We start from the raw sequence: 13,878 nt of genomic DNA, 5'->3' as shown, positions 1-13,878 counted from the left end.
AAATAAACATTTATAAACAATATTTGGGCGTCGTTCTTTCCAAACTGCTTCCTGCTGGTAGGGGGCGCTGTCATGGGGATCCTAAGAAGATATCTTGGTTGTAGTCTGCAAGGCTGCTATGTCTCAACTGTTTTGAATGTTGGATCACCTATGCCTCTGTTTCGGGGGTCTGTTTTGACCAAACCACATTAGTCTGGAAGGAATCCATAGCTTTTCATTTTCTGTGGAAACAAAAATAGAAATCCTTTTCCCCAGTAACTTTTCCTTAGACTTAAATTTGGAAGTCAAAGCATTTTTAGAATATATAAATTGAATTAATCCAGCAGCATTTCTTTTTACAGTTGTTATTTCCTCAGCAGTCAAACAATTTAAAGACAACAGAATAGTGTATAGTATCCACAGATTTTTGTGCTTTCCTTCTTTAGTGGCTTTTTTATTACTCTGTTTCTTTTACTTTTTATTTTTTTATTTTTTGAGACAGGGTTTCTTTGTGTAACTTTTATCTGTCCTGGAATTTACTCTGCATTCGAGATTTACTTTGCAATCACAGAGATCTGCTTGCCTCTGTCTCCCGAGTGCTGGGATTAAAGGCGTGTGCCCCCACACTCAGCTCCTCTTTGTCTTTTTAAAACCATTTTATTCTTTTTTCTCCCAAGCCTACGTATATTTTAAAACACAATATAAACCTTTAGCTTTTTCTTAATGTGAATCTGTCTTTAATGTAAATCTTTATCTTTTTTCTGGCCACGAGTCTTTATCTGGTAAACAACAACATTGCTAAAAGGAAAGTCATAGCTGTGTTAGCCGCGGTCTATCCAAGATGGTGGAGGCTATTTTAGATAAGCCCATCTTCTTGTGAATTATTGAGTAAGAGTGAGATAATAGTATTATACAGCTTACATTGTTATATATTCTTATTTGTGGTAAGCTATGTAAAATTAAGTTTATATTCCCTTCCCGGGAGAATTGTATATTGTATTTTGTCATATTGTGTGAAATCTTTCCACTTATTTTTTTTTGCGCATTATTCTTACCATATTCTATGTATGTATACTTTTACTTATGTTCAAGACATTTTGTGTATTAATACATTTGGGGATATTTATCATGCTGCCCTTTATAGTTCTACCTCTTGTCTAGACATTTCTACTCTACCTCTATTTTAGGGATTTACATGTGTATATATATGTACATAGTTATATTGTTTAGGTATTAATCCCTGCTTTACTCAAGGAAGTTTTAATCAGTTTTTTTTAGCTAAGTTTCTGAGTATTACAGATTATCTTCACCCATGTTTCCTTTACCTATGAGATTAGTCAGACATAGATGCTTCAGTCACTTCATAGACATGCAGAACATGACATTTAAATGTTTTGATATTAGTACGCTATTGACATGAGACACTATTGCTCCTGACAGCACCATGCACTTTCCCAAAAATATGTTGGACATTGTTGTTGCTCCTTCTGGAGTTCATCCTTGCTTCGGCTAATGTCCTCTTGGGCAAAGAACTGCCCCCACCTTGACCACTGATTTTGACATGTGGTCCTATGTGCTTGCAGGAGACAAATATAGAAGACTGCTGAACCTTGCCATGTCAGGGTAAGAGAGCCTTTCTATCTCCCTGCTGTTGTTGTGGTCTGTCAAGTACTCTTGGCCTTAGCCAAAACTGGGTGTACCAACTTTGCTGTGAGACCTTGGGTGACTGTCCAGGAAGCCTGCTGTTTCTGTCCTCGCTGCACCTTTTTGGAAGTTGCTCATCCACACTTCCTGTCTACCCTAGTGTCGTTATTTTCCTTCTCAGGTTTTGATGAGGTTGAAGACTAAACTATCACAACTATTATTCTCTCTTCCTAGTTAGATATATTAGGTACTAGAATTAAGTTTCCTAATTTAGGACAACCCTATTGTAAACTCCGTTATGCTTTCATAAGCATAGACTAGACTAGATATGTAGGTCGTTTTATTTTTGATTTTCCTTTTCTTAGAGCACACTTGTTATTTACTATTTTGTGTATAGTTTTGTATCAAGCCTAAATCTTTTCTTTAGAATAAAAGGGGAATTGTAGTGGGATATTCACTTTGTCTCCTTCTGTGGAACTGACCATGACCATTGGGGGTGGAGCCGGGGCTAGAATGACCTGTGAAACTAGGTCTGAGGAGGAGCTGCATGGGGACAGGAGGACTTCTGGAGTCATCCTTGGGAGCAGGAACCTGCTGGTGTTCACCTGTCTATGTTGTGAATTTTTTCTCCCTGAATAAACCTCTGTTCGGCCTAATTGTTTATCCAGATCCTTATTAAACATCAATAGTCTTCTATATGGCCAACTAGTAACATGTCCCTAGTTTTTTGTCATAACCTGATAAAAATCTTCAGAATCAACTTGCCTTGGCACTCCACTCATGCCCTGTTTCCGGAGTTGACAATTTAACTTTCCTTCATACTAAATATATCTTGAGAGTTTCTCTAATCTTTTATTAATTTCTTAATTTTATGTAGTTATCCCTAATAAAGTTTGTCTCAATTACTCCTACAAGTGTCAACATCATTAACCCTCATTGCATGAGAAAAAACTAGAGACCCTTTGTCCCAGTCCATCGTTGGTGTCTGTGATAGCCGGTATTCTATGTCCTTAGATCAAGCACAACTGGACCATGAAAGGCCCTCTACTCTAAAAGTACTGGCTCAGTGTGATCCACTGGCTCAATGCTGTCCTCAAAAACCCAGTTTTAGGGGCCAGGAAGATGGCTAAGTGGGCAAAGGTAGATGGACAAGTAGGCAAAGCCCTTGCATATATGTGTGAAGATAGGGATATAAATTCCCTTCATCCATAAAAGAGGTGTGGGTGTGGGTGCTCACCTGTCATCTCAGCATCTGAGAGGCAAAGACATGAAACCAGCAAGTTCTGTGTTCAAGTGAGAAACTGTTCAATTTATAGGGTAGAGAGCACTCCAGAAAGGCACTGACACAGGAGGCAGAGGCAGGAGGATTCTTATGTGAGTGTCAGGCTAGCCTGGGCTACAGAGTGAGTGGCAGGATAGGTTTCAAAGCTACATAGCTACAAAGAGAAACTGTCGGAAAAAAAAAGAAAAGAAAAGAATTCAAATTGACATATAAATGCATGCACCACAAAAACATACATACACTGCACACACACACTGCATACACATACACATGCATACACACATACACATACATTCACTGCACACACACAAACACTGCACACACAAGCATACACACATACACAAGCATAGACTACATACACACACACTGTACACACATACCTACACTCATACACACCACACACACATACACAGATATATACCACATACACCTGCACACACACACACCCATGCAGACACACATATAAACATCCAAGGGTGTATACTTTAAAAAAAACATATACTTTCTGAGAATATTTTCACTCTTATTTGTTATTTACTTACTTTTATGTAATAAAATAGATTTTTGCCTGCATGTATGTCTGTGTACTGCTTGCTGCCTAGTACCTGAGGAGGTCAGAAGTTGGCACTGGTAAGGTTGTGAACCACCATGTTTGTGCTGGAAATCAAATACAAATTCTCTGAAGAGCATCCCGAGCTCTTCACAACCCCAGCCCTGTACTGCTTGTCCAGGGAGGACTTTTGCCTGAAAGATACTACACAACAAAGCATCCCCCTTTTGCTAGTGTTATTGCTTATATTTATTAGGGACAAAGAACTTATGCCTCAAAGCATAAATGGTAGGGAAAATGTGTTGTGTAGCTAGATTCCAAGATGTTATAGTCTCTGTTGTAAACTGAGATACAGATTCTGGAATAGTGTTTATGTTTCTCCTCTAAACAAACCTCATTCCAATGCTTCTGAATGCCCATACTCACGTGGGCCCCAAAGCATTTGAATTTAAGGTTAGAAGGTCATGGCCTCCTAATGCTTTTTGTTTCCTCAGAGGACTGACACATAATCAGGCACATTGTTGGATTTTAGAGCTTCCATCCTGCTATAAAAATTTTGCTATATGAAGAAAGACAGATTGCACCTTCTCAAAAGAAATAAATTTTACATTTTTCTCATACTTGAGATTCCCTGCCTCATTTTCTCCCACTTAAAGGCTTTTTTCCCCTGGACTCATGCACATCTACTATCCTCTTTTATCTCTAATTTCTCCTTTTGTTTATTTCAAATCAAGAAAAAAAGAGTGCATCTAATGTTTCATCTTTAAATGAATAAATTATTTCCCATTTCTTTTCTTTGACAAACTAGAAACCAGTTGAAACCATAAAATCAGCCAACCAATAGATGAGGTTTAAAAATATTCCTGCAAATTATAATAAGCCAGAACTGTACATGTGTTGGACATTAACTGCCATTAGGCAGAGGATGCTGCATGTGTGCCATCTAGTTTCCATTTAAACCAAGTATTGTTAGTAGGAATTATGCTGGGGAAAGGTAATGGGAATAGTTCAGGGTTCCACAACTGGAAACCCCTGAATCACATGGTCCTAAGAAAAGGCTTTGGTACCAACATTATGGTAATCTCAGAGTCCCACAGAAACATTCACTTTCATGTGTCCAAATGTGAGGAACACAGAATAAAGGCTGTGTTTGGGAAACACCTAAAAGAGACCTCTCATTTGCAGTGGATCTGAAGTGTAATCTCTGAGGTGTGCCTGTTCAGCTGACAGGATTTGACATTTCGCTTGTTTTAGAATTATAGAGTAATCAGAAATGTAAAACTATATTGGCTTAGTTTATGTTGTACTTGATCGACTATACTGTCAGATAATTTAAACTAGGAAAGAAGTGGCCAAAAACTTCTTTCATATAAAAGTGACATAAAATAGAGCCTCTTGGAAATCAGAATGAGATTTGTGTGCCTGGTCACATAGTGAAACAAGTTCTAATTTTTAAAAAATATTTGTATTAAATGCTTTAATTGTATGTGTTGTGTGTGTGTGTGTGTGTATGTTGGTGTGTGTTGTGTGTGTGTGTGTGTGTGTGTGTGTTGTTTGTGTGTGCTCATGTGGGTATGTGCCCCTGAATGTAAATGCCTTTGGAGGCCAGAGACATCAGACTCCCTAGAGCAGTTGCAAACTGCCAGGTATGGATGATAGGAGGTGAACCTGGTTCCCCTTCAAGAACAAAAACGATCTTAACTATTGGGCAGTCTCCCCAGCTCCCCCAGCTATGTGAAGAGTTGCCGTACTGATTTCCATAGTAAATACACTAGTTTCCACTCTCCCCAACTGGGTCTAAGAGTGCTCCCCCCCCCATTTTCATCAGCATTTGCTGTATTTTGTTTTCTTAACCCTAGCCTTTCTGACCAAGGTAAGGTGAAATTTCAAAGGAATTTTAATTGCTCTTCTCTAATGGCCAAGGATTGTGAACAGTCTTAAACATATTTCTTAGCTATGTATTTCTTCTGAGAACTCCCTGTTTAGTTCCATGTCCCACTTTTAAATTTCCTTATTTTCTTGATATTCAGTTTTGAGCTCTTTATAGAGACATTTCCTCATTCATGTTCACTGCTGCTCTATTTATAATATCCAGAAATTGGAAACAGCTTAGACATCCAGCAGCTGATGAATGGATAATGAAATTTTGGTACCTGTACACAGTTAGAATCCCATTCAATCATGAAGCAAAAAGAAATTGTGAAATTTACAGGTTAATGGATGGAATTGGAAGACATTATATTGAAGTAACCCAGGCCCAGAAAAACAAAAGTCACATGTTCCTACTCATGTAGATCATAAAGTTGAATCTTAATTCTGTGAGTTTAAGTTGAACCATCTATAAGTCCAGGAAACTAGAGAGGGACTATGGTGGTTTGAATGTGAAAATGTCCACAATAGGCTTTGGTATTTGTTCCATTCGGTCCCTATATGGTGGCATTGCTTAAGGAAGTTTAAGAGGTATAGTCTTGCTGGATAAAATACATCACTGGATGTGTGTTTTAGATTTTATAGCCTGGCCATACTTCTAATTCACTCTGTCTTCTCTGTGCTTTCATTTGAAGACATGAGCTATAAGCTTTCTGCTTTGCCTGTCCTGTCTACCTGCTGCAATGCCTCCCTACCATGATGATGAACTCATCCTTCTGGAGCTATAAGCCAAATAAATTCTTCCTTCTTAACATTGCATTGGTTACAGTGCCTTTATCTAAGCAACAGAAAAATAACTTCTACAGAGTCTTTGGTGAAGTGGAGAATAAATGTCTCAAGGGATGGTAGCAAAATGCAGGTGATATGAAGAGGAAAGGGGGAACAATGGGGATGGAGGTTCACTTGAGGAGAGGGATGGTGGGGTAGGGAGAGGAGAGGTGAGAAACGGGATAACTAACACTAAAAAAAACTAAAGGTGCTTTTAAAAGTTGCATGGAAACAATTTTATAAGTTAGACATCCAATTAAACTCATAAAATATACCTGAGATCAGTTCCCACCATCATATATATATATATGAGTTTAGTTGGAGTTACCCCACACAGAGAATAATGTTCCTTCCAAAAGCCACAAGGTGACAAATAGAAAGTCAGGTATGCAATACTTCCCATGGAGTTGCTGGTCAGAAGAGTTCCAGAGAGCACAAAAATAAGACAATGATATTGTCATTTCTCTTCAGGACATGATACTATGACTCTATTTTAAAGACAGCACATGCTTTGGCTGCAGACATGGAGACATCAGGTTGGTATTGATAAGGGAACACTTCACCACTAACAAGACTTCATAGGACTGAAAGTGCTATGCAGGTTGCTGGAGGGGGAAAATGTAAGCAATGGTGGCATGAATGTTATGTGGGTAACCAGCAGCTTTCTGATTGGGTTCCTCATGCCTGGTGCTATAAAATCTGCCAAGAACCTATTGTTGAAAAACTCACAAGCCCCAGGGAAGAACCTGCTACTAGTATTCTGCTAAATGGACATAGTATAAAACTGATCTCTAAATCTCCATCCATAGATCAGTATAGCTTTCAGACCTTATCATAGAAGTTTCTTTGTGCAGTGTATGAGGGTTAGTGTAGAAACTCACAGTTTTTAAAGGATAGCAAGACAGTGTCTGTGGTATACTCATCCAAAAATATGGTATCTATATCATATATCACTTTCCCAAGGCTGAAGAACCATTACAGAAGTGGGTACATAAAGATTGCAAGAACAGGAGGTCAAGGACAATCAGGGCAAAACAGTGTCTTCCTGATATGATGTATGCCTTAGTTAAGGGTTCTATTGCTGTCATAAAACACTATAAAAGCAACTTGGGGAGGAAAATGATTATTTGGCTTTCACATCCTGTGTCATAGTCTACTGAGGAAAGCCACGGCAGGAACTCAAGCAGGTCAGGAACATGGAGACCAGAACTGATGCAGAGGCTGTGGAGCAGTGCTGCTTACTGGACTTTTCCTTGTGGTTTGCTCAGCTTGCTTATGTTTATAGTACCCAGTACCATCAGTTTAGGGATAGCATAATAAGTGGTGGGGTAAGGGAATTGTCTCAACTGAGGTTCCATTTTCTAAAAAGACTCTAGCTATTGTCTGTCTCATTTTCATAAAACTAGTCAGCACAACTGCACTACACTCATGAAATCACAGTGGCTGTGTATGCCTTCACACGACCAAGCTAGTCAATAGTCCACCATAGAAGGGAAACAGAATCATGGACCTTCATCCTAGCTGAAGCACTATTCACAGTTGATGGTTTCTGGGGGTAAGGAGAGTCAGTTTCATTTAAATTTGTGGACCCAGATAGGTCAAACATGCTCCCTGGTATGGTTCCACACACAGCAGTATATGCATAGCATAACTTGGAATTTAGAGGCTATTAAAACTTTAAAAAGACAATGCAAAGCTGGGAGGAGTTTGGAGTATATGTGAATGGGAGTGGATCCGGAAATATTCAGGGGGTGGAACAGAGGTGAATATGACCAAAATATGTTGTATACATTCTCAAAAACATAAACATTATTCATTTAAAAAATAAGAATGCCTTAAGCATTATTTGGATTTAAGAAAAGAGGATGGTTATGGAGAATGTCTCATTGGGGATGTTACTGGAATGAGGACATTGTAATGCTCCTTTTCCTTTCAGATCCCTGAGTCCAACATAAAATATAAGGAATCTTAATAGTGTATATTAGGCAAATCAAGCAATCTCACAGTTAGGAACCAAGCAAATGCTAACATAGAAGCAATGATGTAGGTTGTAGCACTTTGGGTCTTAAGTGTCCATACTGCCCTAGAGAGCCCACATGTTATAAAGACTTGATGGTATCAGCTGGTAGATTTGCCTTTCAAAGGTGAGCAGTAATGGGAGGTTTCCAGGTCTTTGGCCTCATTCCCTTGAAGGACACAGTGGGACCAGTCTCTTCCTCTCATTCATTCCTAACATCAGTAAGCAATTTTGCTTTGCCACACTTTTCTTGTGATGAACTTCCATGTCAAAGACCAAAAGCAACAAAGTCAATAGACCATAGGCTCAAACCTCCAAAGTATAAGCCCAAATAAGGCTCTCTCCTTTTTAAGTGGACTAATGCAGGTATTGATTATAATGACAGAAAACTGACTATGTATGGGCTAGCTTCAAAGTTTTATTGATGAATGCTCACCCTTACAATCACTTATTTATCCTTTGCCATTTGAAGCTCAGTGAGGCTACAAGGTGATTTGTCTTCTGCTTTCATGGAGTTTATGGCTTAAGTGCAGAGTAAAGAGAGATACACAGCAGTGCATAAGTATTTGTAAAAAGTAAATCTATGACCATAAAGTAGAATGTATAGTATGAAGCCAAAATAGAGTGCAATGAGAATTTGTCACAATGGGTCTATCCTAAGTTGTAGAAGTAATGGACACTGAAGTATGTATGATGGCCATACTTGAACAGAGATATTACAATTTTATTTTGGGTGGGTCACACATGAGACAAACAAGGATGATCAATAAATGCTTGAATATATGAAACACTTGAGCTGAACATACAAATTTATGATTTCTTGGCCATTTAATGATAAGGTAGAAATGAAAACGTATTTAGAGGGACACCCAAGGCAGAAAAAGAATCTATTACTGAATCTTACCTAAGGCAGAAAAATAATCTATAACTGAATCTTGAGGAAGTTCAGCATTTAAGGGAGGCAAAGACAGAGGGGAAGCCGGATAACAGGCAGTTAGACCTGAAGACAAGGAAACTTTACATTCTGGCTCTTGTTTCTAACACAGGCTCTAGGAGGTCACTTAGTGTTTTAAAATTTCTAAAGCTATTTCTGTTGTGTTCTTCTTAAAAAGAACTACCGAAGCCTACACATTTGCACCTAAAAGGAAGAAACAAAACCAAAACAATTTTGACTGAATGAAATCAAAAGGGGGCTACAGTAAAGGCAAGATGGACAGAGGCAAGGGCTCTAAAAAGTGTTCAGCATGAGAGAACACGAGGTCTATGATAAAAATACATCCCACGGATTTAGGCTGAAGAAGGCCGATGTTCTCACCAAGTCACCTGTCAGTGATGACCCAGAATCAGGTCTCGATGAACAAGCCCAGGTCTGGATGAACAAGCCCAGTGAAGACAGAACTCTGGAGAAAGCCCCTCCTGCTTCTTTTTTCCTTTGTCTTTGTTTTTAAGATGGGAGACCCGAAGAACAGATACAAGTAGGAGAAAGTTAAGACTTTCCCTTATCTGAACTACATTTTCATTTTCAAAATCCTATAGTTGATTCATATCCATAAATTCTGAAGACATCCAGTTAAGAGTTTGTATTTTCCTGCTGGACAAATCTATGGTGATTTGGGTTTGGTGGAACCAAGGGAACCGAGGGCTTGAGATAGTGTTTAACCAAGTCCCATCAGCAAGCAAAAATATCCATCAAAAGACACCAGTTTCATCCTGGAGCTTTGTGTATTTTATGTGCCGCCTTTCTCCTTAAATATTTACTAAATGTTAGAGAAATGCAAATTGATTTTTAGTAGACAAAACAAAATTACAAATCTGCCAAAGGGAAAAAATAGTATACTTTTATTCAGCGTTAAACGCTATTCTTGTAAATATTTTAAATTCCGAGTTTTACATTGTACACTCTAATATTAGACATTAAAAGAGAGAGCACAGCATTTACTTCACAGTAAGGGTAGTAAGGGTGAGGGTGGGGGGGTTGCAGTGAGGGTGCGGATGGATTGGGACTCCAGAAGTCAACAGAAAGACCATCTTAAAAGGCACAAAAGGAACATCCTCTCTTCCTAGCAGCAGACACCCCTTAGCACTTCCCCAAGTTTACTGGTGTTTTTTTCCCTCTCGTTCTAATTGGCTCACCGGGCTAGGAATGCATCCTGATGTGCTAAGTAACTTCTCAAGAAAGGTTTCCCTTGGCCACTAAAGCAGGAAAACTGCAGGTAGTGCAGTAGTCCAAGGGGCCCGGGAGCATAAAACACAAAAACTGCTTTCTTACCCCAATTCAAGTTCTCGATAAAATATGAGCAAGGTTGTAATACAAGTGTTTCCCGCGCAATATTTGGAAAATACGTATACTTAAAAACCAAGCCAACAAAACCCATTTCCTTTGTAAGTCCCATGCAGGAGCCTGCCCCACACCCTGCCGCCTCCTTCGCGCTGTCCGTCACCCACGCGGGCCGGGAGGCCAGGGCGCCGGTGGTTCCATCCCGGCGGTGGCTGGGCCGCGCCCCTGATTGGCCAGCGCGCCCGGCCGGCGTCACGGCTTCCCGCAGCCCCGCGGCCTCCGGGAGCCTGGTCGGCGCGCAGCGAGGCCGGCCGGCCGCGGGCTCCGGTTCCCCCACGCGTGAACGTGCGCGCCCAGCCGGAGCAGCCGGGGCCGTGAGTGAAACGGGGAGGGGCGCAAGCGCTCTGCCCACCCTGGGAGACCCGCCGGGTCGCCGAGCCGGGTAAGTGGCCCCGCCCGGACGAGCAATGCCCCCGGGGCTCTGGAAGTTTCCCCGGCTGCGCGCTCTCCCCGCGGCCTGCGCCCCGGCTCGCGCGCCTGTTGCTCTCCGCAGGCCTGGGCGGTGCGGGGAGTGCGGGAGGATGGGGCCTGGTATTGGGGAGGGTCTGCGGGAGACGCTTTGTGTTGGAGCAATGCTGAGCGGGGCGCGGTGGTGCGCTTGGGGCTGGCATTATCGAGGGGTGCGGGGGGGGAGGCTGGGCAGTTCCTTCCCGGGTCACCGGCGGCGGTGAGGAGGAGGGGGCGGCGGTGGCAGCGGCGGACGCAAAGGGTTTGCTCTGCGCGGGGAGGACGCCCTGGGCATGCAGGCCTGCGGGAGGAGGCTGGGGTTTCCTTCTAGCATCAGATAAGAGGGCGGTGACTTCTGCAGCCAGAGGGGAAATCCCTCTGCGTGGTATTTCAGTGTCCTGAGGGGATGTGTGAGAACTCAACCCAGGCCACTTCATCCTGTGTTGTAGGGCTGCTTTACGGACAGCAGCATCATCTTTGTGTGTCCATAGACCTTAGTTTAGGATACCCTTTATAAAGTGAGTGATCTGGGAACAGAGAGGGGATTGGTTCTGGGAGTGTGAGGGTGTATAATTTGTTCAGAGACTATGAAGATGGTGTAATGACCAAATTATCCAATTTAGTATACTATAGTTTTAGAGGTTGATAGAGTCCAGGTTAACAATTGCACTTAAAACCCTAATAAAATTTGAACGTCTTTAATTTGAACTTCTAATGACAAAGTTTTGGATAAGTGCACCTGGGCTTTGTCCCTTGATAGAATAAAGCTAATTTCGGATGCTCTGTAACTTGCCTTCACGTCTCTTCCTCATTTGTTAAAAATTGATGGGATGTTTACTCAACACAGATAATAGCTCATAGGCACGCTATCTTTCTTCAGTGGATTCTACTGTTACCTTCTAGTTTCTTTTGGATCTTTCTCTCTTTCTTTCTTCCTTCCTTCCTTCCTTCCTTCCTTCCTTCCTTCCTTCCTTCCTTCCTTCCTTTCTTTCTTTCTTCATGTTCTTTTGCCACAGAACTCTTATGGAGGCTTGGGGAGGGAGCTAAGTTTGTTTTAAGGTGCTCATAATTCCAGTCACATAGATAATGATCTACTGAGTCCTTAGCTGTGTGTTTGCATTTTAATGCTTTTTATATGGGGCACACCATGGGGGGGGGTAAATGTTGTCTGTACCACATACATTTCTGCAGGTTGGAGGTTTCTAGAGAGGTCACTTTAAAAATGCGAATTTTCATTGATTCAGTGCTGGTTGGCACTTTCAACATTTAACTAATAAAGTAGGCAAACTGGTTTACAAATGAAAGCTTGGACACATGGTTTGGAGGTAAGATTAGGGGATTTAGACGCTATTGAGCAATAGGGAGTTGCTGGGAAGGTGTCCTGAGTTAGAGACAGATTTTTCTGCAGATTACATCCCTGTCTGTCATCAAAGATTTGACTGGAGATGAGTTGCAGATTGGCTCCACTTTTTACATTCATAATATGGCCAACATACTCTGAATTTCATCAAATATTTTGAGGCAAAGTTGACATACTGGACTGGATATGCCTCCAAATATGGTGTTTACCCCATCTGTTAGAGAAAGATCTACAGTCATGAATGAAGAAACAGACGAGTTCTCAGCAAATTCAGGATTGCTAGATGCATGGGAAAAGAATATATACACCCCACTTTTATGGGTTTGTAAAAATAAGACATTTGGCCTTAGATAGAATTTCATTGAGCATAGTTACATTGTTTCAAGCATCAGTTTGCTGATAAGAAAGGTATTTTCTTTTGTAAACTTAAGCATCTTGTACTGAAAAGTATTTACACAAAACTGAGATGCTCTATTTGGTGTGATAAAACTATCAAAATGTCAAGATTGTAGTTACTACATGGGAGGAAGGGTAGCTTGGAGAAATCAGTACTATTAACTAGTTGCCTTCAATATCTAAGGTAGTTAATCCATAGATAGTAATAGGTAGTTTAGGAGACTTATTGAATTGGATTAAGGTTGTAGGGTGTGCTGGAAGGGTGAATGCAAAATAAATTCAAGACAGTGCTGTGGAAGCTTGATGTCTTTACTAATCACAGGGGAGAATGGAAAGCTCTTATAGGTGGTCTTGAGATTCATCTATATATATATGAATAGCTGATAGGTCTTAGGACATGGTGAAGCGATGTAGTTTTGTTGTTGATGCTGCTGTTAGTGTATATTAGTGGTTTTTCATTGAGAAGTGGGCACAGACCTATAGGAGAAATGTCTGGGAAGAAAGTGGGGAGCAGGGACTAGAGAGGTCCTCAGTTTTTATCTTTCTAGTATAGAATTGAAGTTTTATGTCAAGGGGAAATGTTTGGATGATGAAGCTAAAAGTGCTAGGAAGCACACACGTATAGGCTAAGTTTTTTTTTTCTCACTGTTTATAATTTCCAGATGGGATCTCAGGGAAGTTATCCAAATGTCCTTGTATTTACCGGCAGTCCCTTCAAGACAATCCAGGCTCTTCTGTCATGTGCTTCAAACTCTTCTGGCTTCTACCCATTGTTTGCCTCCAAAGCTACATAGTTTTGGTAGTGCATTAAAAGGTATTCCCTTCCCAGCTGGCTGTAGTTGACTCAAGAGCTGGAGAACTATAATGGATGTGGCTGAGACAACAGGAAGTGATACCCTTGTTTCTCAGGGGCAGCCATCACCAAGTGTGGCATTTGCTTGGTTGGTTCCTGTCCCCTTGCCTTATAGGACTTCTCTCTGTGTTTTTCATGGTCTTCTCTCTTTGTAAGTATTACCCTAATTTCTTGTTAAGAGGATGCTCAGTCTCCTTAGATTAAAGTCACCAATTGTCCTACTTAATCTTATTTCTTTAAAGAAGCTTTCCAAATAGAGTCATATTGTCAGCTACTAAGGATTTGGATTTCTCGTGGGTTTTTGGGAAAGAGGCA

General features: G+C 40.9%; 1 protein-coding gene across 1 annotated transcript in view; it reads left to right on the top strand.

Moving 5' to 3' along the window:
• Positions 1-10,679: 10,679 nt before the first annotated feature.
• The window catches only part of Mpdz (multiple PDZ domain crumbs cell polarity complex component), a 144,939-nt gene continuing 141,740 nt past the window's right edge, over positions 10,680-13,878 (top strand). Inside the window, exon 1 of the mRNA XM_051188103.1 lies at positions 10,680-10,889. The gene's annotated coding sequence lies outside the window, so the exon portion shown is untranslated. The remainder of the gene's footprint in view (positions 10,890-13,878) is intronic.

This window comes from Phodopus roborovskii, unplaced genomic scaffold (assembly GCF_943737965.1).
Source record: "Phodopus roborovskii unplaced genomic scaffold, PHOROB, whole genome shotgun sequence".
Taxonomy (NCBI): domain Eukaryota; kingdom Metazoa; phylum Chordata; class Mammalia; order Rodentia; family Cricetidae; genus Phodopus; species Phodopus roborovskii.
Note: the sequence above shows the minus strand (reverse complement) of the source record. Positions and strands in the feature narration are given on the sequence as shown.